Source organism: Epinephelus lanceolatus, chromosome 22 (genome assembly GCF_041903045.1).
Source record: "Epinephelus lanceolatus isolate andai-2023 chromosome 22, ASM4190304v1, whole genome shotgun sequence".
NCBI lineage: Eukaryota > Metazoa > Chordata > Actinopteri > Perciformes > Serranidae > Epinephelus > Epinephelus lanceolatus.
Window position 1 is genome coordinate 32,199,048 of NC_135755.1, and position 21,155 is coordinate 32,220,202.

At 47.2% G+C, this 21,155-nt stretch overlaps 53 non-coding genes across 53 annotated transcripts; all 53 read right to left on the reverse strand.

Moving 5' to 3' along the window:
* Window positions 1–141: 141 nt before the first annotated feature.
* LOC144461237 (5S ribosomal RNA) lies at window positions 142–260 on the reverse strand. Its single transcript, XR_013489956.1, has one exon. It is a non-coding gene; the product is annotated as a 5S ribosomal RNA (ribosomal RNA).
* Window positions 261–547: 287 nt separating this feature from the next.
* On the reverse strand, window positions 548–666 carry LOC144461187 (5S ribosomal RNA). Its single transcript, XR_013489906.1, has one exon. It is a non-coding gene; the product is annotated as a 5S ribosomal RNA (ribosomal RNA).
* Window positions 667–930: 264 nt separating this feature from the next.
* Window positions 931–1,049, reverse strand: LOC144461245 (5S ribosomal RNA). The gene has a single exon (XR_013489964.1). It is a non-coding gene; the product is annotated as a 5S ribosomal RNA (ribosomal RNA).
* Window positions 1,050–1,334: 285 nt separating this feature from the next.
* LOC144460273 (5S ribosomal RNA) lies at window positions 1,335–1,453 on the reverse strand. The gene has a single exon (XR_013488989.1). It is a non-coding gene; the product is annotated as a 5S ribosomal RNA (ribosomal RNA).
* A 265-nt stretch (window positions 1,454–1,718) lies between these two features.
* Window positions 1,719–1,837, reverse strand: LOC144461238 (5S ribosomal RNA). Its single transcript, XR_013489957.1, has one exon. It is a non-coding gene; the product is annotated as a 5S ribosomal RNA (ribosomal RNA).
* Window positions 1,838–2,123: 286 nt separating this feature from the next.
* Window positions 2,124–2,242, reverse strand: LOC144461174 (5S ribosomal RNA). The gene has a single exon (XR_013489893.1). It is a non-coding gene; the product is annotated as a 5S ribosomal RNA (ribosomal RNA).
* Window positions 2,243–2,507: 265 nt separating this feature from the next.
* On the reverse strand, window positions 2,508–2,626 carry LOC144461246 (5S ribosomal RNA). Its single transcript, XR_013489965.1, has one exon. It is a non-coding gene; the product is annotated as a 5S ribosomal RNA (ribosomal RNA).
* A 285-nt stretch (window positions 2,627–2,911) lies between these two features.
* On the reverse strand, window positions 2,912–3,030 carry LOC144460275 (5S ribosomal RNA). The gene has a single exon (XR_013488991.1). It is a non-coding gene; the product is annotated as a 5S ribosomal RNA (ribosomal RNA).
* Window positions 3,031–3,293: 263 nt separating this feature from the next.
* On the reverse strand, window positions 3,294–3,412 carry LOC144460276 (5S ribosomal RNA). Its single transcript, XR_013488992.1, has one exon. It is a non-coding gene; the product is annotated as a 5S ribosomal RNA (ribosomal RNA).
* Window positions 3,413–3,695: 283 nt separating this feature from the next.
* On the reverse strand, window positions 3,696–3,814 carry LOC144460610 (5S ribosomal RNA). Its single transcript, XR_013489328.1, has one exon. It is a non-coding gene; the product is annotated as a 5S ribosomal RNA (ribosomal RNA).
* A 285-nt stretch (window positions 3,815–4,099) lies between these two features.
* LOC144460277 (5S ribosomal RNA) lies at window positions 4,100–4,218 on the reverse strand. Its single transcript, XR_013488993.1, has one exon. It is a non-coding gene; the product is annotated as a 5S ribosomal RNA (ribosomal RNA).
* Window positions 4,219–4,503: 285 nt separating this feature from the next.
* Window positions 4,504–4,622, reverse strand: LOC144460278 (5S ribosomal RNA). The gene has a single exon (XR_013488994.1). It is a non-coding gene; the product is annotated as a 5S ribosomal RNA (ribosomal RNA).
* Window positions 4,623–4,887: 265 nt separating this feature from the next.
* Window positions 4,888–5,006, reverse strand: LOC144460899 (5S ribosomal RNA). The gene has a single exon (XR_013489618.1). It is a non-coding gene; the product is annotated as a 5S ribosomal RNA (ribosomal RNA).
* Window positions 5,007–5,291: 285 nt separating this feature from the next.
* Window positions 5,292–5,410, reverse strand: LOC144460279 (5S ribosomal RNA). The gene has a single exon (XR_013488995.1). It is a non-coding gene; the product is annotated as a 5S ribosomal RNA (ribosomal RNA).
* Window positions 5,411–5,695: 285 nt separating this feature from the next.
* LOC144460280 (5S ribosomal RNA) lies at window positions 5,696–5,814 on the reverse strand. Its single transcript, XR_013488996.1, has one exon. It is a non-coding gene; the product is annotated as a 5S ribosomal RNA (ribosomal RNA).
* Window positions 5,815–6,079: 265 nt separating this feature from the next.
* Window positions 6,080–6,198, reverse strand: LOC144460281 (5S ribosomal RNA). The gene has a single exon (XR_013488997.1). It is a non-coding gene; the product is annotated as a 5S ribosomal RNA (ribosomal RNA).
* A 285-nt stretch (window positions 6,199–6,483) lies between these two features.
* On the reverse strand, window positions 6,484–6,602 carry LOC144460900 (5S ribosomal RNA). Its single transcript, XR_013489619.1, has one exon. It is a non-coding gene; the product is annotated as a 5S ribosomal RNA (ribosomal RNA).
* A 285-nt stretch (window positions 6,603–6,887) lies between these two features.
* On the reverse strand, window positions 6,888–7,006 carry LOC144460282 (5S ribosomal RNA). The gene has a single exon (XR_013488998.1). It is a non-coding gene; the product is annotated as a 5S ribosomal RNA (ribosomal RNA).
* A 265-nt stretch (window positions 7,007–7,271) lies between these two features.
* Window positions 7,272–7,390, reverse strand: LOC144460283 (5S ribosomal RNA). Its single transcript, XR_013488999.1, has one exon. It is a non-coding gene; the product is annotated as a 5S ribosomal RNA (ribosomal RNA).
* Window positions 7,391–7,674: 284 nt separating this feature from the next.
* Window positions 7,675–7,793, reverse strand: LOC144460284 (5S ribosomal RNA). Its single transcript, XR_013489000.1, has one exon. It is a non-coding gene; the product is annotated as a 5S ribosomal RNA (ribosomal RNA).
* Window positions 7,794–8,078: 285 nt separating this feature from the next.
* LOC144460286 (5S ribosomal RNA) lies at window positions 8,079–8,197 on the reverse strand. Its single transcript, XR_013489002.1, has one exon. It is a non-coding gene; the product is annotated as a 5S ribosomal RNA (ribosomal RNA).
* Window positions 8,198–8,460: 263 nt separating this feature from the next.
* On the reverse strand, window positions 8,461–8,579 carry LOC144460600 (5S ribosomal RNA). Its single transcript, XR_013489318.1, has one exon. It is a non-coding gene; the product is annotated as a 5S ribosomal RNA (ribosomal RNA).
* Window positions 8,580–8,864: 285 nt separating this feature from the next.
* LOC144460287 (5S ribosomal RNA) lies at window positions 8,865–8,983 on the reverse strand. The gene has a single exon (XR_013489003.1). It is a non-coding gene; the product is annotated as a 5S ribosomal RNA (ribosomal RNA).
* A 285-nt stretch (window positions 8,984–9,268) lies between these two features.
* LOC144460288 (5S ribosomal RNA) lies at window positions 9,269–9,387 on the reverse strand. The gene has a single exon (XR_013489004.1). It is a non-coding gene; the product is annotated as a 5S ribosomal RNA (ribosomal RNA).
* Window positions 9,388–9,652: 265 nt separating this feature from the next.
* On the reverse strand, window positions 9,653–9,771 carry LOC144460901 (5S ribosomal RNA). Its single transcript, XR_013489620.1, has one exon. It is a non-coding gene; the product is annotated as a 5S ribosomal RNA (ribosomal RNA).
* A 285-nt stretch (window positions 9,772–10,056) lies between these two features.
* Window positions 10,057–10,175, reverse strand: LOC144460289 (5S ribosomal RNA). Its single transcript, XR_013489005.1, has one exon. It is a non-coding gene; the product is annotated as a 5S ribosomal RNA (ribosomal RNA).
* Window positions 10,176–10,460: 285 nt separating this feature from the next.
* On the reverse strand, window positions 10,461–10,579 carry LOC144460290 (5S ribosomal RNA). Its single transcript, XR_013489006.1, has one exon. It is a non-coding gene; the product is annotated as a 5S ribosomal RNA (ribosomal RNA).
* A 265-nt stretch (window positions 10,580–10,844) lies between these two features.
* On the reverse strand, window positions 10,845–10,963 carry LOC144460291 (5S ribosomal RNA). The gene has a single exon (XR_013489007.1). It is a non-coding gene; the product is annotated as a 5S ribosomal RNA (ribosomal RNA).
* A 285-nt stretch (window positions 10,964–11,248) lies between these two features.
* On the reverse strand, window positions 11,249–11,367 carry LOC144460903 (5S ribosomal RNA). The gene has a single exon (XR_013489622.1). It is a non-coding gene; the product is annotated as a 5S ribosomal RNA (ribosomal RNA).
* Window positions 11,368–11,652: 285 nt separating this feature from the next.
* Window positions 11,653–11,771, reverse strand: LOC144460611 (5S ribosomal RNA). The gene has a single exon (XR_013489329.1). It is a non-coding gene; the product is annotated as a 5S ribosomal RNA (ribosomal RNA).
* A 285-nt stretch (window positions 11,772–12,056) lies between these two features.
* LOC144460970 (5S ribosomal RNA) lies at window positions 12,057–12,175 on the reverse strand. Its single transcript, XR_013489689.1, has one exon. It is a non-coding gene; the product is annotated as a 5S ribosomal RNA (ribosomal RNA).
* A 285-nt stretch (window positions 12,176–12,460) lies between these two features.
* LOC144460292 (5S ribosomal RNA) lies at window positions 12,461–12,579 on the reverse strand. The gene has a single exon (XR_013489008.1). It is a non-coding gene; the product is annotated as a 5S ribosomal RNA (ribosomal RNA).
* A 265-nt stretch (window positions 12,580–12,844) lies between these two features.
* On the reverse strand, window positions 12,845–12,963 carry LOC144460904 (5S ribosomal RNA). The gene has a single exon (XR_013489623.1). It is a non-coding gene; the product is annotated as a 5S ribosomal RNA (ribosomal RNA).
* Window positions 12,964–13,248: 285 nt separating this feature from the next.
* On the reverse strand, window positions 13,249–13,367 carry LOC144460293 (5S ribosomal RNA). Its single transcript, XR_013489009.1, has one exon. It is a non-coding gene; the product is annotated as a 5S ribosomal RNA (ribosomal RNA).
* A 285-nt stretch (window positions 13,368–13,652) lies between these two features.
* LOC144460294 (5S ribosomal RNA) lies at window positions 13,653–13,771 on the reverse strand. Its single transcript, XR_013489010.1, has one exon. It is a non-coding gene; the product is annotated as a 5S ribosomal RNA (ribosomal RNA).
* A 265-nt stretch (window positions 13,772–14,036) lies between these two features.
* On the reverse strand, window positions 14,037–14,155 carry LOC144460295 (5S ribosomal RNA). The gene has a single exon (XR_013489011.1). It is a non-coding gene; the product is annotated as a 5S ribosomal RNA (ribosomal RNA).
* A 285-nt stretch (window positions 14,156–14,440) lies between these two features.
* On the reverse strand, window positions 14,441–14,559 carry LOC144460905 (5S ribosomal RNA). The gene has a single exon (XR_013489624.1). It is a non-coding gene; the product is annotated as a 5S ribosomal RNA (ribosomal RNA).
* A 285-nt stretch (window positions 14,560–14,844) lies between these two features.
* LOC144460297 (5S ribosomal RNA) lies at window positions 14,845–14,963 on the reverse strand. The gene has a single exon (XR_013489013.1). It is a non-coding gene; the product is annotated as a 5S ribosomal RNA (ribosomal RNA).
* A 285-nt stretch (window positions 14,964–15,248) lies between these two features.
* Window positions 15,249–15,367, reverse strand: LOC144460298 (5S ribosomal RNA). Its single transcript, XR_013489014.1, has one exon. It is a non-coding gene; the product is annotated as a 5S ribosomal RNA (ribosomal RNA).
* Window positions 15,368–15,632: 265 nt separating this feature from the next.
* LOC144460299 (5S ribosomal RNA) lies at window positions 15,633–15,751 on the reverse strand. Its single transcript, XR_013489015.1, has one exon. It is a non-coding gene; the product is annotated as a 5S ribosomal RNA (ribosomal RNA).
* Window positions 15,752–16,036: 285 nt separating this feature from the next.
* On the reverse strand, window positions 16,037–16,155 carry LOC144460300 (5S ribosomal RNA). Its single transcript, XR_013489016.1, has one exon. It is a non-coding gene; the product is annotated as a 5S ribosomal RNA (ribosomal RNA).
* A 285-nt stretch (window positions 16,156–16,440) lies between these two features.
* LOC144460301 (5S ribosomal RNA) lies at window positions 16,441–16,559 on the reverse strand. The gene has a single exon (XR_013489017.1). It is a non-coding gene; the product is annotated as a 5S ribosomal RNA (ribosomal RNA).
* A 265-nt stretch (window positions 16,560–16,824) lies between these two features.
* LOC144461269 (5S ribosomal RNA) lies at window positions 16,825–16,943 on the reverse strand. Its single transcript, XR_013489988.1, has one exon. It is a non-coding gene; the product is annotated as a 5S ribosomal RNA (ribosomal RNA).
* Window positions 16,944–17,228: 285 nt separating this feature from the next.
* LOC144460302 (5S ribosomal RNA) lies at window positions 17,229–17,347 on the reverse strand. Its single transcript, XR_013489018.1, has one exon. It is a non-coding gene; the product is annotated as a 5S ribosomal RNA (ribosomal RNA).
* Window positions 17,348–17,611: 264 nt separating this feature from the next.
* LOC144461247 (5S ribosomal RNA) lies at window positions 17,612–17,730 on the reverse strand. The gene has a single exon (XR_013489966.1). It is a non-coding gene; the product is annotated as a 5S ribosomal RNA (ribosomal RNA).
* A 285-nt stretch (window positions 17,731–18,015) lies between these two features.
* On the reverse strand, window positions 18,016–18,134 carry LOC144460303 (5S ribosomal RNA). The gene has a single exon (XR_013489019.1). It is a non-coding gene; the product is annotated as a 5S ribosomal RNA (ribosomal RNA).
* Window positions 18,135–18,419: 285 nt separating this feature from the next.
* LOC144460304 (5S ribosomal RNA) lies at window positions 18,420–18,538 on the reverse strand. The gene has a single exon (XR_013489020.1). It is a non-coding gene; the product is annotated as a 5S ribosomal RNA (ribosomal RNA).
* A 285-nt stretch (window positions 18,539–18,823) lies between these two features.
* Window positions 18,824–18,942, reverse strand: LOC144460305 (5S ribosomal RNA). Its single transcript, XR_013489021.1, has one exon. It is a non-coding gene; the product is annotated as a 5S ribosomal RNA (ribosomal RNA).
* Window positions 18,943–19,207: 265 nt separating this feature from the next.
* Window positions 19,208–19,326, reverse strand: LOC144460906 (5S ribosomal RNA). Its single transcript, XR_013489625.1, has one exon. It is a non-coding gene; the product is annotated as a 5S ribosomal RNA (ribosomal RNA).
* Window positions 19,327–19,611: 285 nt separating this feature from the next.
* LOC144460306 (5S ribosomal RNA) lies at window positions 19,612–19,730 on the reverse strand. Its single transcript, XR_013489022.1, has one exon. It is a non-coding gene; the product is annotated as a 5S ribosomal RNA (ribosomal RNA).
* Window positions 19,731–20,015: 285 nt separating this feature from the next.
* On the reverse strand, window positions 20,016–20,134 carry LOC144460308 (5S ribosomal RNA). The gene has a single exon (XR_013489024.1). It is a non-coding gene; the product is annotated as a 5S ribosomal RNA (ribosomal RNA).
* Window positions 20,135–20,419: 285 nt separating this feature from the next.
* LOC144460309 (5S ribosomal RNA) lies at window positions 20,420–20,538 on the reverse strand. The gene has a single exon (XR_013489025.1). It is a non-coding gene; the product is annotated as a 5S ribosomal RNA (ribosomal RNA).
* Window positions 20,539–20,823: 285 nt separating this feature from the next.
* Window positions 20,824–20,942, reverse strand: LOC144460310 (5S ribosomal RNA). The gene has a single exon (XR_013489026.1). It is a non-coding gene; the product is annotated as a 5S ribosomal RNA (ribosomal RNA).
* Window positions 20,943–21,155: the final 213 nt, after the last annotated feature.

Below are 21,155 nucleotides of genomic sequence, written 5' to 3' on the forward strand. Positions count from 1 at the left end.
GTTTTCAGTTAATGCACATATACTCACTGACAAATAAAAAAAAAAAAAAAAAGAGAGTTTGTCCACTGGTGCTGTTTTCCAAGGAGCTGGCTCCAGTAAAGGAGGAGCAGCGCCCTCTGCTGATGAAAGGTGAGAATAAAAAGCTTACAGCACCGGGTATTCCCAGGCGGTCTCCAATGCAAGTACTGACCTGGCCCGACCCTGCTTAGCTTCCGAGATCGGACGAGATCGGGCGTATTCAGGGTGGTATGGCCGTAAGCAATGGAAGAGCATGTACGTACGCCATTTATAGATGGTAAAACAGCAGCAAGGGTGGATGCCAAATGGTAATCTGTCATTTTCCTGCACTCAACAAGCACCATGACAAGACCCACATGCCATTTAGTTTTGAGTTAATGCACATATACTCATTGAGAAATTAAAAAAAACAAAAAAAGGAAAAAAAAAGGGAAAAAAAGGAGAGTTTGTCCACTGGTGCTGTTTTCCAAGGAGCTGGCTCCAGTAAAGGAGGAGCAGCGCCCTCTGCTGATGAAAGGTGAGAATAAAAAGCTTACAGCACCGGGTATTCCCAGGCGGTCTCCCATCCAAGTACTGACCCGGCCCGACCCTGCTTAGCTTCCGAGATCGGACGATATCGGGCGTATTCAGGGTGGTATGGCTGTAAGCCGTGGAAGAGCATGCACGCACGCCATTTATAGATGGTAAAACATCAGCAAGGGTGGATGGCAAATGGTAATCTGTCATTTTCCTGCACTCAACAAGCGCCATGACAAGACCCACACGCCATTTAGTTTTCAGTTAATGCACATATACTCACTGACAAATTAAAAAAAAAAAAAAAGAGAGTTTGTCCACTGGTGCTGTTTTCCAAGGAGCTGGCTCCAGTAAAGGAGGAGCAGCGCCCTCTGCTGATGAAAGGTGAGAATAAAAAGCTTACAGCACCGGGTATTCCCAGGCGGTCTCCAATGCAAGTACTGACCCGGCCCGACCCTGCTTAGCTTCCGAGATCGGACGAGATCGGGCGTATTCAGGGTGGTATGGCCGTAAGCAATGGAAGAGCATGTACGTACGCCATTTATAGATGGTAAAACATCAGCAAGGGTGGATGGCAAATGGCAATCTGTCATTTTCCTGCACTCAACAAGCGCCATGACAAGACCCACACGCCATTTAGTTTTCAGTTAATGCACATATACTCATTGAGAAATTAAAAAAAACAAAAAAGGAAAAAAAAGGGAAAAAAAGGAGAGTTTGTCCACTGGTGCTGTTTTCCAAGGAGCTGGCTCCAGTAAAGGAGGAGCAGCGCCCTCTGCTGATGAAAGGTGAGAATAAAAAGCTTACAGCACCGGGTATTCCCAGGCGGTCTCCCATCCAAGTACTGACCCGGCCCGACCCTGCTTAGCTTCCGAGATCGGACGAGATCGGGCGTATTCAGGGTGGTATGGCCGTAAGCCGTGGAAGAGCATGCACGCACGCCATTTATAGATGGTAAAACATCAGCAAGGGTGGATGGCAAATGGTAATCTGTCATTTTCCTGCACTCAACAAGCGCCATGACAAGACCCACACGCCATTTAGTTTTCAGTTAATGCACATATACTCACTGACAAATTAAAAAAAAAAAAAAAAGAGAGTTTGTCCACTGGTGCTGTTTTCCAAGGAGCTGGCTCCAGTAAAGGAGGAGCAGCGCCCTCTGCTGATGAAAGGTGAGAATAAAAAGCTTACAGCACCGGGTATTCCCAGGCGGTCTCCAATGCAAGTACTGACCTGGCCCGACCCTGCTTAGCTTCCGAGATCGGACGAGATCGGGCGTATTCAGGGTGGTATGGCCGTAAGCAATGGAAGAGCATGTACATACGCCATTTATAGATGGTAAAACAGCAGCAAGGGTGGATGGCAAATGGTAATCTGTCATTTTCCTGCACTCAACAAGCACCATGACAAGACCCACATGCCATTTAGTTTTGAGTTAATGCACATATACTCATTGAGAAATTAAAAAAAACAAAAAAGGAAAAAAAAAGGGAAAAAAAGGAGAGTTTGTCCACTGGTGCTGTTTTCCAAGGAGCTGGCTCCAGTAAAGGAGGAGCAGCGCCCTCTGCTGATGAAAGGTGAGAATAAAAAGCTTACAGCACCGGGTATTCCCAGGCGGTCTCCCATCCAAGTACTGACCCGGCCCGACCCTGCTTAGCTTCCGAGATCGGACGATATCGGGCGTATTCAGGGTGGTATGGCCGTAAGCCGTGGAAGAGCATGCACGCACGCCATTTATAGATGGTAAAACATCAGCAAGGGTGGATGGCAAATGGTAATCTGTCATTTTCCTGCACTCAACAAGCGCCATGACAAGACCCACACGCCATTTAGTTTTCAGTTAATGCACATATACTCACTGACAAATTAAAAAAAAAAAAAAAAGAGAGTTTGTCCACTGGTGCTGTTTTCCAAGGAGCTGGCTCCAGTAAAGGAGGAGCAGCGCCCTCTGCTGATGAAAGGTGAGAATAAAAAGCTTACAGCACCGGGTATTCCCAGGCGGTCTCCAATGCAAGTACTGACCCGGCCCGACCCTGCTTAGCTTCCGAGATCGGACGAGATCGGGCGTATTCAGGGTGGTATGGCCGTAAGCAATGGAAGAGCATGTACGTACGCCATTTATAGATGGTAAAACAGCAGCAAGGGTGGATGGCAAATGGTAATCTGTCATTTTCCTGCACTCAACAAGCACCATGACAAGACCCACATGCCATTTAGTTTTGAGTTAATGCACATATACTCATTGAGAAATTAAAAAAAACAAAAAAGGAAAAAAAAGGGAAAAAAAGGAGAGTTTGTCCACTGGTGCTGTTTTCCAAGGAGCTGGCTCCAGTAAAGGAGGAGCAGCGCCCTCTGCTGATGAAAGGTGAGAATAAAAAGCTTACAGCACCGGGTATTCCCAGGCGGTCTCCCATCCAAGTACTGACCCGGCCCGACCCTGCTTAGCTTCCGAGATCGGACGAGATCGGGCGTATTCAGGGTGGTATGGCCGTAAGCCATGGAAGAGCATGCACGCACGCCATTTATAGATGGTAAAACATCAGCAAGGGTGGATGGCAAATGGTAATCTGTCATTTTCCTGCACTCAACAAGCGCCATGACAAGACCCACACGCCATTTAGTTTTCAGTTAATGCACATATACTCACTGACAAATTAAAATGAAAAAAATAAGAGTTTGTCCACTGGTGCTGTTTTCCAAGGAGCTGGCTCCAGTAAAGGAGGAGCAGCGCCCTCTGCTGATGAAAGGTGAGAATAAAAAGCTTACAGCACCGGGTATTCCCAGGCGGTCTCCCATCCAAGTACTGACCCGGCCCGACCCTGCTTAGCTTCCGAGATCGGACGAGATCGGGCGTATTCAGGGTGGTATGGCCGTAAGCCATGGAAGAGCATGCACGCACGCCATTTATAGATGGTAAAACATCAGCAAGGGTGGATGGCAAATGGTAATCTGTCATTTTCCTGCACTCAACAAGCACCATGACAAGACCCACACGCCATTTAGTTTTGAGTTAATGCACATATACTCATTGAGAAATTAAAAAAAACAAAAAAGGAAAAAAAAGGGAAAAAAAGGAGTTTGTCCACTGGTGCTGTTTTCCAAGGAGCTGGCTCCAGTAAAGGAGGAGCAGCGCCCTCTGCTGATGAAAGGTGAGAATAAAAAGCTTACAGCACCGGGTATTCCCAGGCGGTCTCCCATCCAAGTACTGACCCGGCCCGACCCTGCTTAGCTTCCGAGATCTGACGAGATCGGGCGTATTCAGGGTGGTATGGCCGTAAGCCATGGAAGAGCATGCACGCACGCCATTTATAGATGGTAAAACATCAGCAAGGGTGGATGGCAAATGGTAATCTGTCATTTTCCTGCACTCAACAAGCACCATGACAAGACCCACACGCCATTTAGTTTTGAGTTAATGCACATATACTTATTGAGAAATTAAAAAAAACAAAAAAGGAAAAAAAAGGGAAAAAAAGGAGAGTTTGTCCACTGGTGCTGTTTTCCAAGGAGCTGGTTCCAGTAAAGGAGGAGCAGCGCCCTCTGCTGATGAAAGGTGAGAATAAAAAGCTTACAGCACCGGGTATTCCCAGGCGGTCTCCCATCCAAGTACTGACCCGGCCCGACCCTGCTTAGCTTCCGAGATCGGACGAGATCGGGCGTATTCAGGGTGGTATGGCCGTAAGCAATGGAAGAGCATGCACGCACGCCATTTATAGATGGTAAAACATCAGCAAGGGTGGATGGCAAATGGTAATCTGTCATTTTCCTGCACTCAACAAGCACCATGACAAGACCCACACGCCATTTAGTTTTGAGTTAATGCACATATACTCATTGAGAAATTAAAAAAAACAAAAAAGGAAAAAAAAGGGAAAAAAAGGAGAGTTTGTCCACTGGTGCTGTTTTCCAAGGAGCTGGCTCCAGTAAAGGAGGAGCAGCGCCCTCTGCTGATGAAAGGTGAGAATAAAAAGCTTACAGCACCGGGTATTCCCAGGCGGTCTCCCATCCAAGTACTGACCCGGCCCGACCCTGCTTAGCTTCCGAGATCGGACGAGATCGGGCGTATTCAGGGTGGTATGGCCGTAAGCCATGGAAGAACATGCACGCACGCCATTTATAGATGGTAAAACATCAGCAAGGGTGGATGGCAAATGGTAATCTGTCATTTTCCTGCACTCAACAAGCGCCATGACAAGACCCACACGCCATTTAGTTTTCAGTTAATGCACATATACTCACTGACAAATTAAAACAAAAAAAAAAAGAGAGTTTGTCCACTGGTGCTGTTTTCCAAGGAGCTGGCTCCAGTAAAGGAGGAGCAGCGCCCTCTGCTGATGAAAGGTGAGAATAAAAAGCTTACAGCACCGGGTATTCCCAGGCGGTCTCCCATGCAAGTACTGACCCGGCCCGACCCTGCTTAGCTTCCGAGATCGGACGAGATCGGGCGTATTCAGGGTGGTATGGCCGTAAGCAATGGAAGAGCATGTACGTACGCCATTTATAGATGGTAAAACAGCAGCAAGGGTGGATGGCAAATGGTAATCTGTCATTTTCCTGCACTCATCAAGCACCATGACAAGACCCACATGCCATTTAGTTTTGAGTTAATGCACATATACTCATTGAGAAATTAAAAAAAACAAAAAAGGAAAAAAAAGGGAAAAAAAGGAGAGTTTGTCCACTGGTGCTGTTTTCCAAGGAGCTGGCTCCAGTAAAGGAGGAGCAGCGCCCTCTGCTGATGAAAGGTGAGAATAAAAAGCTTACAGCACCGGGTATTCCCAGGCGGTCTCCCATCCAAGTACTGACCCGGCCCGACCCTGCTTAGCTTCCGAGATCGGACGAGATCGGGCGTATTCAGGGTGGTATGGCCGTAAGCCATGGAAGAGCATGCACGCACGCCATTTATAGATGGTAAAACATCAGCAAGGGTGGATGGCAAATGGTAATCTGTCATTTTCCTGCACTCAACAAGCACCATGACAAGACCCACACGCCATTTAGTTTTGAGTTAATGCACATATACTCATTGAGAAATTAAAAAAAACAAAAAAGGAAAAAAAAGGGAAAAAAAGGAGAGTTTGTCCACTGGTGCTGTTTTCCAAGGAGCTGGCTCCAGTAAAGGAGGAGCAGCGCCCTCTGCTGATGAAAGGTGAGAATAAAAAGCTTACAGCACCGGGTATTCCCAGGCGGTCTCCCATCCAAGTACTGACCCGGCCCGACCCTGCTTAGCTTCCGAGATCGGACGAGATCGGGCGTATTCAGGGTGGTATGGCCGTAAGCCATGGAAGAGCATGCACGCACGCCATTTATAGATGGTAAAACATCAGCAAGGGTGGATGGCAAATGGTAATCTGTTATTTTCCTGCACTCAACAAGCGCCATGACAAGACCCACACGCCATTTAGTTTTCAGTTAATGCACATATACTCACTGACAAATTAAAACAAAAAAAAAAAGAGAGTTTGTCCACTGGTGCTGTTTTCCAAGGAGCTGGCTCCAGTAAAGGAGGAGCAGCGCCCTCTGCTGATGAAAGGTGAGAATAAAAAGCTTACAGCACCGGGTATTCCCAGGCGGTCTCCCATCCAAGTACTGACCCGGCCCGACCCTGCTTAGCTTCCGAGATCGGACGAGATCGGGCGTATTCAGGGTGGTATGGCCGTAAGCCATGGAAGAGCATGCACGCACGCCATTTATAGATGGTAAAACATCAGCAAGGGTGGATGGCAAATGGTAATCTGTCATTTTCCTGCACTCAACAAGCACCATGACAAGACCCACACGCCATTTAGTTTTGAGTTAATGCACATATACTCATTGAGAAATTAAAAAAAACAAAAAAGGAAAAAAAAAGGAAAAAAAGGAGAATTTGTCCACTGGTGCTGTTTTCCAAGGAGCTGGCTCCAGTAAAGGAGGAGCAGCGCCCTCTGCTGATGAAAGGTGAGAATAAAAAGCTTACAGCACCGGGTATTCCCAGGCGGTCTCCCATGCAAGTACTGACCCGGCCCGACCCTGCTTAGCTTCCGAGATCGGACGAGATCGGGCGTATTCAGGGTGGTATGGCCGTAAGCAATGGAAGAGCATGTACGTACGCCATTTATAGATGGTAAAACAGCAGCAAGGGTGGATGGCAAATGGTAATCTGTCATTTTCCTGCACTCAACAAGCACCATGACAAGACCCACATGCCATTTAGTTTTGAGTTAATGCACATATACTCATTGAGAAATTAAAAAAAACAAAAAAGGAAAAAAAAGGGAAAAAAGGGAGAGTTTGTCCACTGGTGCTGTTTTCCAAGGAGCTGGCTCCAGTAAAGGAGGAGCAGCGCCCTCTGCTGATGAAAGGTGAGAATAAAAAGCTTACAGCACCGGGTATTCCCAGGCGGTCTCCCATCCAAGTACTGACCCGGCCCGACCCTGCTTAGCTTCCGAGATCGGACGAGATCGGGCGTATTCAGGGTGGTATGGCCGTAAGCCATGGAAGAGCATGCACGCACGCCATTTATAGATGGTAAAACATCAGCAAGGGTGGATGGCAAATGGTAATCTGTCATTTTCCTGCACTCAACAAGCGCCATGACAAGACCCACACGCCATTTAGTTTTCAGTTAATGCACATATACTCACTGACAAATTAAAACAAAAAAAAAAAGAGAGTTTGTCCACTGGTGCTGTTTTCCAAGGAGCTGGCTCCAGTAAAGGAGGAGCAGCGCCCTCTGCTGATGAAAGGTGAGAATAAAAAGCTTACAGCACCGGGTATTCCCAGGCGGTCTCCCATCCAAGTACTGACCCGGCCCGACCCTGCTTAGCTTCCGAGATCGGACGAGATCGGGCGTATTCAGGGTGGTATGGCCGTAAGCCATGGAAGAGCATGCACGCACGCCATTTATAGATGGTAAAACATCAGCAAGGGTGGATGGCAAATGGTAATCTGTCATTTTCCTGCACTCAACAAGCACCATGACAAGACCCACACGCCATTTAGTTTTGAGTTAATGCACATATACTCATTGAGAAATTAAAAAAAACAAAAAAGGAAAAAAAAAAAAAAAAAGGAGAATTTGTCCACCGGTGCTGTTTTCCAAGGAGCTGGCTCCAGTAAAGGAGGAGCAGCGCCCTCTGCTGATGAAAGGTGAGAATAAAAAGCTTACAGCACCGGGTATTCCCAGGCGGTCTCCCATCCAAGTACTGACCCGGCCCGACCCTGCTTAGCTTCCGAGATCGGACGAGATCGGGCGTATTCAGGGTGGTATGGCCGTAAGCAATGGAAGAGCATGTACGTACGCCATTTATAGATGGTAAAACAGCAGCAAGGGTGGATGGCAAATGGTAATCTGTCATTTTCCTGCACTCAACAAGCACCATGACAAGACCCACATGCCATTTAGTTTTGAGTTAATGCACATATACTCATTGAGAAATTAAAAAAAACAAAAAAGGAAAAAAAAGGGAAAAAAGGGAGAGTTTGTCCACTGGTGCTGTTTTCCAAGGAGCTGGCTCCAGTAAAGGAGGAGCAGCGCCCTCTGCTGATGAAAGGTGAGAATAAAAAGCTTACAGCACCGGGTATTCCCAGGCGGTCTCCCATCCAAGTACTGACCCGGCCCGACCCTGCTTAGCTTCCGAGATCGGACGAGATCGGGCGTATTCAGGGTGGTATGGCCGTAAGCCATGGAAGAGCATGCACGCACGCCATTTATAGATGGTAAAACATCAGCAAGGGTGGATGGCAAATGGTAATCTGTCATTTTCCTGCACTCAACAAGCGCCATGACAAGACCCACACGCCATTTAGTTTTCAGTTAATGCACATATACTCACTGACAAATTAAAACAAAAAAAAAAAGAGTTTGTCCACTGGTGCTGTTTTCCAAGGAGCTGGCTCCAGTAAAGGAGGAGCAGCGCCCTCTGCTGATGAAAGGTGAGAATAAAAAGCTTACAGCACCGGGTATTCCCAGGCGGTCTCCCATCCAAGTACTGACCTGGCCCGACCCTGCTTAGCTTCCGAGATCTGACGAGATCGGGCGTATTCAGGGTGGTATGGCCGTAAGCCATGGAAGAGCATGCACGCACGCCATTTATAGATGGTAAAACATCAGCAAGGGTGGATGGCAAATGGTAATCTGTCATTTTCCTGCACTCAACAAGCACCATGACAAGACCCACACGCCATTTAGTTTTGAGTTAATGCACATATACTTATTGAGAAATTAAAAAAAACAAAAAAGGAAAAAAAAGGGAAAAAAAGGAGAGTTTGTCCACTGGTGCTGTTTTCCAAGGAGCTGGTTCCAGTAAAGGAGGAGCAGCGCCCTCTGCTGATGAAAGGTGAGAATAAAAAGCTTACAGCACCGGGTATTCCCAGGCGGTCTCCCATCCAAGTACTGACCCGGCCCGACCCTGCTTAGCTTCCGAGATCGGACGAGATCGGGCGTATTCAGGGTGGTATGGCCGTAAGCAATGGAAGAGCATGCACGCACGCCATTTATAGATGGTAAAACATCAGCAAGGGTGGATGGCAAATGGTAATCTGTCATTTTCCTGCACTCAACAAGCACCATGACAAGACCCACACGCCATTTAGTTTTGAGTTAATGCACATATACTCATTGAGAAATTAAAAAAAACAAAAAAGGAAAAAAAAGGGAAAAAAAGGAGAGTTTGTCCACTGGTGCTGTTTTCCAAGGAGCTGGCTCCAGTAAAGGAGGAGCAGCGCCCTCTGCTGATGAAAGGTGAGAATAAAAAGCTTACAGCACCGGGTATTCCCAGGCGGTCTCCCATCCAAGTACTGACCCGGCCCGACCCTGCTTAGCTTCCGAGATCGGACGAGATCGGGCGTATTCAGGGTGGTATGGCCGTAAGCCATGGAAGAACATGCACGCACGCCATTTATAGATGGTAAAACATCAGCAAGGGTGGATGGCAAATGGTAATCTGTCATTTTCCTGCACTCAACAAGCGCCATGACAAGACCCACACGCCATTTAGTTTTCAGTTAATGCACATATACTCACTGACAAATTAAAACAAAAAAAAAAAGAGAGTTTGTCCACTGGTGCTGTTTTCCAAGGAGCTGGCTCCAGTAAAGGAGGAGCAGCGCCCTCTGCTGATGAAAGGTGAGAATAAAAAGCTTACAGCACCGGGTATTCCCAGGCGGTCTCCCATGCAAGTACTGACCCGGCCCGACCCTGCTTAGCTTCCGAGATCGGACGAGATCGGGCGTATTCAGGGTGGTATGGCCGTAAGCAATGGAAGAGCATGTACGTACGCCATTTATAGATGGTAAAACAGCAGCAAGGGTGGATGGCAAATGGTAATCTGTCATTTTCCTGCACTCATCAAGCACCATGACAAGACCCACATGCCATTTAGTTTTGAGTTAATGCACATATACTCATTGAGAAATTAAAAAAAACAAAAAAGGAAAAAAAAGGGAAAAAAAGGAGAGTTTGTCCACTGGTGCTGTTTTCCAAGGAGCTGGCTCCAGTAAAGGAGGAGCAGCGCCCTCTGCTGATGAAAGGTGAGAATAAAAAGCTTACAGCACCGGGTATTCCCAGGCGGTCTCCCATCCAAGTACTGACCCGGCCCGACCCTGCTTAGCTTCCGAGATCGGACGAGATCGGGCGTATTCAGGGTGGTATGGCCGTAAGCCATGGAAGAGCATGCACGCACGCCATTTATAGATGGTAAAACATCAGCAAGGGTGGATGGCAAATGGTAATCTGTCATTTTCCTGCACTCAACAAGCACCATGACAAGACCCACACGCCATTTAGTTTTGAGTTAATGCACATATACTCATTGAGAAATTAAAAAAAACAAAAAAGGAAAAAAAAGGGAAAAAAAGGAGAGTTTGTCCACTGGTGCTGTTTTCCAAGGAGCTGGCTCCAGTAAAGGAGGAGCAGCGCCCTCTGCTGATGAAAGGTGAGAATAAAAAGCTTACAGCACCGGGTATTCCCAGGCGGTCTCCCATCCAAGTACTGACCCGGCCCGACCCTGCTTAGCTTCCGAGATCGGACGAGATCGGGCGTATTCAGGGTGGTATGGCCGTAAGCCATGGAAGAGCATGCACGCACGCCATTTATAGATGGTAAAACATCAGCAAGGGTGGATGGCAAATGGTAATCTGTTATTTTCCTGCACTCAACAAGCGCCATGACAAGACCCACACGCCATTTAGTTTTCAGTTAATGCACATATACTCACTGACAAATTAAAACAAAAAAAAAAAGAGAGTTTGTCCACTGGTGCTGTTTTCCAAGGAGCTGGCTCCAGTAAAGGAGGAGCAGCGCCCTCTGCTGATGAAAGGTGAGAATAAAAAGCTTACAGCACCGGGTATTCCCAGGCGGTCTCCCATCCAAGTACTGACCCGGCCCGACCCTGCTTAGCTTCCGAGATCGGACGAGATCGGGCGTATTCAGGGTGGTATGGCCGTAAGCCATGGAAGAGCATGCACGCACGCCATTTATAGATGGTAAAACATCAGCAAGGGTGGATGGCAAATGGTAATCTGTCATTTTCCTGCACTCAACAAGCACCATGACAAGACCCACACGCCATTTAGTTTTGAGTTAATGCACATATACTCATTGAGAAATTAAAAAAAACAAAAAAGGAAAAAAAAAGGAAAAAAAGGAGAATTTGTCCACTGGTGCTGTTTTCCAAGGAGCTGGCTCCAGTAAAGGAGGAGCAGCGCCCTCTGCTGATGAAAGGTGAGAATAAAAAGCTTACAGCACCGGGTATTCCCAGGCGGTCTCCCATGCAAGTACTGACCCGGCCCGACCCTGCTTAGCTTCCGAGATCGGACGAGATCGGGCGTATTCAGGGTGGTATGGCCGTAAGCAATGGAAGAGCATGTACGTACGCCATTTATAGATGGTAAAACAGCAGCAAGGGTGGATGGCAAATGGTAATCTGTCATTTTCCTGCACTCAACAAGCACCATGACAAGACCCACATGCCATTTAGTTTTGAGTTAATGCACATATACTCATTGAGAAATTAAAAAAAACAAAAAAGGAAAAAAAAGGGAAAAAAGGGAGAGTTTGTCCACTGGTGCTGTTTTCCAAGGAGCTGGCTCCAGTAAAGGAGGAGCAGCGCCCTCTGCTGATGAAAGGTGAGAATAAAAAGCTTACAGCACCGGGTATTCCCAGGCGGTCTCCCATCCAAGTACTGACCCGGCCCGACCCTGCTTAGCTTCCGAGATCTGACGAGATCGGGCGTATTCAGGGTGGTATGGCCGTAAGCCATGGAAGAGCATGCACGCACGCCATTTATAGATGGTAAAACATCAGCAAGGGTGGATGGCAAATGGTAATCTGTCATTTTCCTGCACTCAACAAGCACCATGACAAGACCCACACGCCATTTAGTTTTGAGTTAATGCACATATACTTATTGAGAAATTAAAAAAAACAAAAAAGGAAAAAAAAGGGAAAAAAAGGAGAGTTTGTCCACTGGTGCTGTTTTCCAAGGAGCTGGTTCCAGTAAAGGAGGAGCAGCGCCCTCTGCTGATGAAAGGTGAGAATAAAAAGCTTACAGCACCGGGTATTCCCAGGCGGTCTCCCATCCAAGTACTGACCCGGCCCGACCCTGCTTAGCTTCCGAGATCGGACGAGATCGGGCGTATTCAGGGTGGTATGGCCGAAAGCCATGGAAGAGCATGCACGCACGCCATTTATAGATGGTAAAACATCAGCAAGGGTGGATGGCAAATGGTAATCTGTCATTTTCCTGCACTCAACAAGCACCATGACAAGACCCACACGCCATTTAGTTTTGAGTTAATGCACATATACTCATTGAGAAATTAAAAAAAACAAAAAAGGAAAAAAAAGGGAAAAAAAGGAGAGTTTGTCCACTGGTGCTGTTTTCCAAGGAGCTGGCTCCAGTAAAGGAGGAGCAGCGCCCTCTGCTGATGAAAGGTGAGAATAAAAAGCTTACAGCACCGGGTATTCCCAGGCGGTCTCCCATCCAAGTACTGACCCGGCCCGACCCTGCTTAGCTTCCGAGATCGGACGAGATCGGGCGTATTCAGGGTGGTATGGCCGTAAGCCATGGAAGAACATGCACGCACGCCATTTATAGATGGTAAAACATCAGCAAGGGTGGATGGCAAATGGTAATCTGTCATTTTCCTGCACTCAACAAGCGCCATGACAAGACCCACACGCCATTTAGTTTTCAGTTAATGCACATATACTCACTGACAAATTAAAACAAAAAAAAAAAGAGAGTTTGTCCACTGGTGCTGTTTTCCAAGGAGCTGGCTCCAGTAAAGGAGGAGCAGCGCCCTCTGCTGATGAAAGGTGAGAATAAAAAGCTTACAGCACCGGGTATTCCCAGGCGGTCTCCCATGCAAGTACTGACCCGGCCCGACCCTGCTTAGCTTCCGAGATCGGACGAGATCGGGCGTATTCAGGGTGGTATGGCCGTAAGCAATGGAAGAGCATGTACGTACGCCATTTATAGATGGTAAAACAGCAGCAAGGGTGGATGGCAAATGGTAATCTGTCATTTTCCTGCACTCATCAAGCACCATGACAAGACCCACATGCCATTTAGTTTTGAGTTAATGCACATATACTCATTGAGAAATTAAAAAAAACAAAAAAGGAAAAAAAAGGGAAAAAAAGGAGAGTTTGTCCACTGGTGCTGTTTTCCAAGGAGCTGGCTCCAGTAAAGGAGGAGCAGCGCCCTCTGCTGATGAAAGGTGAGAATAAAAAGCTTACAGCACCGGGTATTCCCAGGCGGTCTCCCATCCAAGTACTGACCCGGCCCGACCCTGCTTAGCTTCCGAGATCGGACGAGATCGGGCGTATTCAGGGTGGTATGGCCGTAAGCCATGGAAGAGCATGCACGCACGCCATTTATAGATGGTAAAACATCAGCAAGGGTGGATGGCAAATGGTAATCTGTCATTTTCCTGCACTCAACAAGCACCATGACAAGACCCACACGCCATTTAGTTTTGAGTTAATGCACATATACTCATTGAGAAATTAAAAAAAACAAAAAAGGAAAAAAAAGGGAAAAAAAGGAGAGTTTGTCCACTTGTGCTGTTTTCCAAGGAGCTGGCTCCAGTAAAGGAGGAGCAGCGCCCTCTGCTGATGAAAGGTGAGAATAAAAAGCTTACAGCACCGGGTATTCCCAGGCGGTCTCCCATCCAAGTACTGACCCGGCCCGACCCTGCTTAGCTTCCGAGATCGGACGAGATCGGGCGTATTCAGGGTGGTATGGCCGTAAGCCATGGAAGAGCATGCACGCACGCCATTTATAGATGGTAAAACATCAGCAAGGGTGGATGGCAAATGGTAATCTGTTATTTTCCTGCACTCAACAAGCGCCATGACAAGACCCACACGCCATTTAGTTTTCAGTTAATGCACATATACTCACTGACAAATTAAAACAAAAAAAAAAAGAGAGTTTGTCCACTGGTGCTGTTTTCCAAGGAGCTGGCTCCAGTAAAGGAGGAGCAGCGCCCTCTGCTGATGAAAGGTGAGAATAAAAAGCTTACAGCACCGGGTATTCCCAGGCGGTCTCCCATCCAAGTACTGACCCGGCCCGACCCTGCTTAGCTTCCGAGATCGGACGAGATCGGGCGTATTCAGGGTGGTATGGCCGTAAGCCATGGAAGAGCATGCACGCACGCCATTTATAGATGGTAAAACATCAGCAAGGGTGGATGGCAAATGGTAATCTGTCATTTTCCTGCACTCAACAAGCACCATGACAAGACCCACACGCCATTTAGTTTTGAGTTAATGCACATATACTCATTGAGAAATTAAAAAAAACAAAAAAGGAAAAAAAAAGGAAAAAAAGGAGAATTTGTCCACTGGTGCTGTTTTCCAAGGAGCTGGCTCCAGTAAAGGAGGAGCAGCGCCCTCTGCTGATGAAAGGTGAGAATAAAAAGCTTACAGCACCGGGTATTCCCAGGCGGTCTCCCATGCAAGTACTGACCCGGCCCGACCCTGCTTAGCTTCCGAGATCGGACGAGATCGGGCGTATTCAGGGTGGTATGGCCGTAAGCAATGGAAGAGCATGTACGTACGCCATTTATAGATGGTAAAACAGCAGCAAGGGTGGATGGCAAATGGTAATCTGTCATTTTCCTGCACTCAACAAGCACCATGACAAGACCCACATGCCATTTAGTTTTGAGTTAATGCACATATACTCATTGAGAAATTAAAAAAAACAAAAAAGGAAAAAAAAGGGAAAAAAAGGAGAGTTTGTCCACTGGTGCTGTTTTCCAAGGAGCTGGCTCCAGTAAAGGAGGAGCAGCGCCCTCTGCTGATGAAAGGTGAGAATAAAAAGCTTACAGCACCGGGTATTCCCAGGCGGTCTCCCATCCAAGTACTGACCCGGCCCGACCCTGCTTAGCTTCCGAGATCGGACGAGATCGGGCGTATTCAGGGTGGTATGGCCGTAAGCCATGGAAGAGCATGCACGCACGCCATTTATAGATGGTAAAACATCAGCAAGGGTGGATGGCAAATGGTAATCTGTCATTTTCCTGCACTCAACAAGCACCATGACAAGACCCACACGCCATTTAGTTTTGAGTTAATGCACATATACTCATTGAGAAATTAAAAAAAACAAAAAAGGAAAAAAAAGGGAAAAAAAGGAGAGTTTGTCCACTGGTGCTGTTTTCCAAGGAGCTGGCTCCAGTAAAGGAGGAGCAGCGCCCTCTGCTGATGAAAGGTGAGAATAAAAAGCTTACAGCACCGGGTATTCCCAGGCGGTCTCCCATCCAAGTACTGACCCGGCCCGACCCTGCTTAGCTTCCGAGATCGGACGAGATCGGGCGTATTCAGGGTGGTATGGCCGTAAGCCATGGAAGAGCATGCACGCACGCCATTTATAGATGGTAAAACATCAGCAAGGGTGGATGGCAAATGGTAATCTGTTATTTTCCTGCACTCAACAAGCGCCATGACAAGACCCACACGCCATTTAGTTTTCAGTTAATGCACATATACTCACTGACAAATTAAAACAAAAAAAAAAAGAGAGTTTGTCCACTGGTGCTGTTTTCCAAGGAGCTGGCTCCAGTAAAGGAGGAGCAGCGCCCTCTGCTGATGAAAGGTGAGAATAAAAAGCTTACAGCACCGGGTATTCCCAGGCGGTCTCCCATCCAAGTACTGACCCGGCCCGACCCTGCTTAGCTTCCGAGATCGGACGAGATCGGGCGTATTCAGGGTGGTATGGCCGTAAGCCATGGAAGAGCATGCACGCACGCCATTTATAGATGGTAAAACATCAGCAAGGGTGGATGGCAAATGGTAATCTGTCATTTTCCTGCACTCAACAAGCACCATGACAAGACCCACACGCCATTTAGTTTTGAGTTAATGCACATATACTTATTGAGAAATTAAAAAAAACAAAAAAGGAAAAAAAAGGGAAAAAAAGGAGAGTTTGTCCATTGGTGCTGTTTTCCAAGGAGCTGGCTCCAGTAAAGGAGGAGCAGCGCCCTCTGCTGATGAAAGGTGAGAATAAAAAGCTTACAGCACCGGGTATTCCCAGGCGGTCTCCCATCCAAGTACTGACCCGGCCCGACCCTGCTTAGCTTCCGAGATCGGACGAGATCGGGCGTATTCAGGGTGGTATGGCCGTAAGCCATGGAAGAGCATGCACGCACGCCATTTATAGATGGTAAAACATCAGCAAGGGTGGATGGCAAATGGTAATCTGTCATTTTCCTGCACTCAACAAGCACCATGACAAGACCCACACGCCATTTAGTTTTGAGTTAATGCACATATACTCATTGAGAAATTAAAAAAAACAAAAAAGGAAAAAAAAGGGAAAAAAAGGAGAGTTTGTCCACTGGTGCTGTTTTCCAAGGAGCTGGCTCCAGTAAAGGAGGAGCAGCGCCCTCTGCTGATGAAAGGTGAGAATAAAAAGCTTACAGCACCGGGTATTCCCAGGCGGTCTCCCATCCAAGTACTGACCCGGCCCGACCCTGCTTAGCTTCCGAGATCGGACGAGATCGGGCGTATTCAGGGTGGTATGGCCGTAAGCCATGGAAGAGCATGCACGCACGCCACTTATAGATGGTAAAACATCAGCAAGGGTGGATGGCAAATGGTAATCTGTCATTTTCCTGCACTCAACAAGCGCCATGACAAGACCCACACGCCATTTAGTTTTCAGTTAATACACATATACTCACTGACAAATTAAAAAAAAAAAAAAAAGAGAGTTTGTCCACTGGTGCTGTTTTCCAAGGAGCTGGCTCCAGTAAAGGAGGAGCAGCGCCCTCTGCTGATGAAAGGTGAGAATAAAAAGCTTACAGCACCGGGTATTCCCAGGCGGTCTCCAATGCAAGTACTGACCCGGCCCGACCCTGCTTAGCTTCCGAGATCGGACGAGATCGGGCATATTCAGGGTGGTATGGCCGTAAGCAATGGAAGAGCATGTACGTACGCCATTTATAGATGGTAAAACAGCAGCAAGGGTGGATGGCAAATGGTAATCTGTCATTTTCCTGCACTCAACAAGCACCATGACAAGACCCACATGCCATTTAGTTTTGAGTTAATGCACATATACTCATTGAGAAATTAAAAAAAACAAAAAAGGAAAAAAAAGGGAAAAAAAGGAGAGTTTGTCCACTGGTGCTGTTTTCCAAGGAGCTGGCTCCAGTAAAGGAGGAGCAGCGCCCTCTGCTGATGAAAGGTGAGAATAAAAAGCTTACAGCACCGGGTATTCCCAGGCGGTCTCCCATCCAAGTACTGACCCGGCCCGACCCTGCTTAGCTTCCGAGATCGGACGAGATCGGGCGTATTCAGGGTGGTATGGCCGTAAGCCACGGAAGAGCATGCACGCACGCCATTTATAGATGGTAAAACATCAGCAAGGGTGGATGGCAAATGGTAATCTGTCATTTTCCTGCACTCACGAAGCGCCATGACAAGACCCATACGCCATTTAGTTTTCAGTTAATGCACATATACTCACTGACAAATTAAAAAAAAAAAAAAAGAGAGTTTGTCCACTGGTGCTGTTTTCCAAGGAGCTGGCTCCAGTAAAGGAGGAGCAGCGCCCTCTGCTGATGAAAGGTGAGAATAAAAAGCTTACAGCACCGGGTATTCCCAGGCGGTCTCCAATGCAAGTACTGACCCGGCCCGACCCTGCTTAGCTTCCGAGATCGGACGAGATCGGGCGTATTCAGGGTGGTATGGCCGTAAGCAATGGAAGAGCATGTACGTACGCCATTTATAGATGGTAAAACAGCAGCAAGGGTGGATGGCAAATGGTAATCTGTCATTTTCCTGCACTCAACAAGCACCATGACAAGACCCACATGCCATTTAGTTTTGAGTTAATGCACATATACTCATTGAGAAATTAAAAAAAACAAAAAAGGAAAAAAAAGGGAAAAAAAGGAGAGTTTGTCCATTGGTGCTGTTTTCCAAGGAGCTGGCTCCAGTAAAGGAGGAGCAGCGCCCTCTGCTGATGAAAGGTGAGAATAAAAAGCTTACAGCACCGGGTATTCCCAGGCGGTCTCCCATCCAAGTACTGACCCGGCCCGACCCTGCTTAGCTTCCGAGATCGGACGAGATCGGGCGTATTCAGGGTGGTATGGCCGTAAGCCATGGAAGAGCATGCACGCACGCCATTTATAGATGGTAAAACATCAGCAAGGGTGGATGGCAAATGGTAATCTGTCATTTTCCTGCACTCAACAAGCACCATGACAAGACCCACACGCCATTTAGTTTTGAGTTAATGCACATATACTCATTGAGAAATTAAAAAAAACAAAAAAGGAAAAAAAAGGGAAAAAAAGGAGAGTTTGTCCACTGGTGCTGTTTTCCAAGGAGCTGGCTCCAGTAAAGGAGGAGCAGCGCCCTCTGCTGATGAAAGGTGAGAATAAAAAGCTTACAGCACCGGGTATTCCCAGGCGGTCTCCCATCCAAGTACTGACCCGGCCCGACCCTGCTTAGCTTCCGAGATCGGACGAGATCGGGCGTATTCAGGGTGGTATGGCCGTAAGCCACGGAAGAGCATGCACGCACGCCATTTATAGATGGTAAAACATCAGCAAGGGTGGATGGCAAATGGTAATCTGTCATTTTCCTGCACTCAACAAGCACCATGACAAGACCCACACGCCATTTAGTTTTGAGTTAATGCACATATACTCATTGAGAAATTAAAAAAAACAAAAAAGGAAAAAAAAGGGAAAAAAAGGAGAGTTTGTCCACTGGTGCTGTTTTCCAAGGAGCTGGCTCCAGTAAAGGAGGAGCAGCGCCCTCTGCTGATGAAAGGTGAGAATAAAAAGCTTACAGCACCGGGTATTCCCAGGCGGTCTCCCATCCAAGTACTGACCCGGCCCGACCCTGCTTAGCTTCCGAGATCGGACGAGATCGGGCGTATTCAGGGTGGTATGGCCGTAAGCCATGGAAGAGCATGCACGCACGCCATTTATAGATGGTAAAACATCAGCAAGGGTGGATGGCAAATGGTAATCTGTCATTTTCCTGCACTCAACAAGCGCCATGACAAGACCCACACACCATTTAGTTTTCAGTTAATGCACATATACTCACTGACAAATTAAAAAAAAAAAAAAAAGAGAGTTTGTCCACTGGTGCTGTTTTCCAAGGAGCTGGCTCCAGTAAAGGAGGAGCAGCGCCCTCTGCTGATGAAAGGTGAGAATAAAAAGCTTACAGCACCGGGTATTCCCAGGCGGTCTCCCATGCAAGTACTGACCCGGCCCGACCCTGCTTAGCTTCCGAGATCGGACGAGATCGGGCGTATTCAGGGTGGTATGGCCGTAAGCAATGGAAGAGCATGTACGTACGCCATTTATAGATGGTAAAACAGCAGCAAGGGTGGATGGCAAATGGTAATCTGTCATTTTCCTGCACTCAACAAGCACCATGACAAGACCCACATGCCATTTAGTTTTGAGTTAATGCACATATACTCATTGAGAAATTAAAAAAAACAAAAAAGGAAAAAAAAGGGAAAAAAAGGAGAGTTTGTCCATTGGTGCTGTTTTCCAAGGAGCTGGCTCCAGTAAAGGAGGAGCAGCGCCCTCTGCTGATGAAAGGTGAGAATAAAAAGCTTACAGCACCGGGTATTCCCAGGCGGTCTCCCATCCAAGTACTGACCCGGCCCGACCCTGCTTAGCTTCCGAGATCGGACGAGATCGGGCGTATTCAGGGTGGTATGGCCGTAAGCCATGGAAGAGCATGCACGCACGCCATTTATAGATGGTAAAACATCAGCAAGGGTGGATGGCAAATGGTAATCTGTCATTTTCCTGCACTCAACAAGCACCATGACAAGACCCACACGCCATTTAGTTTTGAGTTAATGCACATATACTCATTGAGAAATTAAAAAAAACAAAAAAGGAAAAAAAAGGGAAAAAAAGGAGAATTTGTCCACTGGTGCTGTTTTCCAAGGAGCTGGCTCCAGTAAAGGAGGAGCAGCGCCCTCTGCTGATGAAAGGTGAGAATAAAAAGCTTACAGCACCGGGTATTCCCAGGCGGTCTCCCATCCAAGTACTGACCCGGCCCGACCCTGCTTAGCTTCCGAGATCGGACGAGATCGGGCGTATTCAGGGTGGTATGGCCGTAAGCAATGGAAGAGCATGTACGTACGCCATTTATAGATGGTAAAACAGCAGCAAGGGTGGATGGCAAATGGTAATCTGTCATTTTCCTGCACTCAACAAGCACCATGACAAGACCCACATGCCATTTAGTTTTGAGTTAATGCACATATACTCATTGAGAAATTAAAAAAAACAAAAAAGGAAAAAAAAGGGAAAAAAAGGAGAGTTTGTCCATTGGTGCTGTTTTCCAAGGAGCTGGCTCCAGTAAAGGAGGAGCAGCGCCCTCTGCTGATGAAAGGTGAGAATAAAAAGCTTACAGCACCGGGTATTCCCAGGCGGTCTCCCATCCAAGTACTGACCCGGCCCGACCCTGCTTAGCTTCCGAGATCGGACGAGATCGGGCGTATTCAGGGTGGTATGGCCGTAAGCCATGGAAGAGCATGCACGCACGCCATTTATAGATGGTAAAACATCAGCAAGGGTGGATGGCAAATGGTAATCTGTCATTTTCCTGCACTCAACAAGCACCATGACAAGACCCACACGCCATTTAGTTTTGAGTTAATGCACATATACTCATTGAGAAATTAAAAAAAACAAAAAAGGAAAAAAAAGGGAAAAAAAGGAGAATTTGTCCACTGGTGCTGTTTTCCAAGGAGCTGGCTCCAGTAAAGGAGGAGCAGCGCCCTCTGCTGATGAAAGGTGAGAATAAAAAGCTTACAGCACCGGGTATTCCCAGGCGGTCTCCCATCCAAGTACTGACCCGGCCCGACCCTGCTTAGCTTCCGAGATCGGACGAGATCGGGCGTATTCAGGGTGGTATGGCCGTAAGCCATGGAAGAGCATGCACGCACGCCATTTATAGATGGTAAAACATCAGCAAGGGTGGATGGCAAATGGTAATCTGTCATTTTCCTGCACTCAACAAGCACCATGACAAGACCCACACGCCATTTAGTTTTGAGTTAATGCACATATACTCATTGAGAAATTAAAAAAAACAAAAAAGGAAAAAAAAGGGAAAAAAAGGAGAGTTTGTCCACTGG